General features: G+C 31.2%; 1 protein-coding gene across 1 annotated transcript in view; it reads right to left on the bottom strand.

Annotated features, from left to right (window-relative positions):
• Positions 1–42, bottom strand: part of LOC135218097 (uncharacterized) — a 1,141-nt gene extending 1,099 nt beyond the window's left edge. Inside the window, exon 1 of the mRNA XM_064254244.1 lies at positions 1–42. This exon is cut by the window's left edge and continues 1,099 nt beyond it. The gene's annotated coding sequence lies outside the window, so the exon portion shown is untranslated.
• Between the last annotated feature and the right edge of the window lie 894 nt (positions 43–936).

The following is a 936-nucleotide window of genomic DNA, read 5'->3' on the forward strand; positions in this document are numbered from 1 at the left end:
TTATCAAAGACTTGTGGTATAGGAAATACTTCGCCAGCAGACTCATGTGAGATCACTGATCTGTTACGGTGAACAACCTTCCTCACAGAAAGCTACGTGATACCCATGAAATTTGCCACACGGTCGTAGGGCCTGTGTGGACAAAGACCAGTATTTAGCCAGTGAATAAAAATGCATTATATGTTATACTTTGTTTTCTCTACGCACACGTTCATGCAAAGAAATTGATAATATTATAAGTCATAATAATCACATTAATATTCGTCACAGTTATTATCATTATTGTTATTATTCATACTTCGACATCAAGGAAGAGTATGAGTAGAATACTTAGAGATATATAAATGCTTTACATATAGTATGAACTTTGACATATATAGTACATAACATGCACATACACATAATATATAAATGAAGCTTATATAAATGTGTGTGTGTGTGTAAGTACAGTGTGTGTATATATATATATATATATATATATATATATATATATATATATATATATATATATTATATATATATATGTATTTTAAGGAGATCAGTAGAATAGGTAAATTGTTAAATATGGTTGATGAAGCTAGTCAGTGAGATAGTTTTGTCAGTCAAGAAAAAATCTGTCATCTCTTATTCTTATTGTGAAAATTTAGAAATACATTAATATAAACAAAATATTTTTATATATAATTTTTTTTCCAAACTCGTCATTCAAGTATGACCCCTATAAAATTTAATTTAGGCTTCCTGTCTGAATCATTTGGTGTTTGTGCATGATCTGTTATCCACTTACCTGTTAATATTAATCATATGACGCATGCGGTTCTTTTTTTTATTGCATACTGCAAAAACACGCAGCACGAAAGCAGTCTTGCAGCCACGAGGACAATTTGCCAGGCCTGCCATAAGTGAGGCACCAGACAGCAGTCACGTAGAACAGAT

The sequence above is a fragment of the Macrobrachium nipponense genome, chromosome 9 (genome assembly GCF_015104395.2).
Source record: "Macrobrachium nipponense isolate FS-2020 chromosome 9, ASM1510439v2, whole genome shotgun sequence".
NCBI lineage: Eukaryota > Metazoa > Arthropoda > Malacostraca > Decapoda > Palaemonidae > Macrobrachium > Macrobrachium nipponense.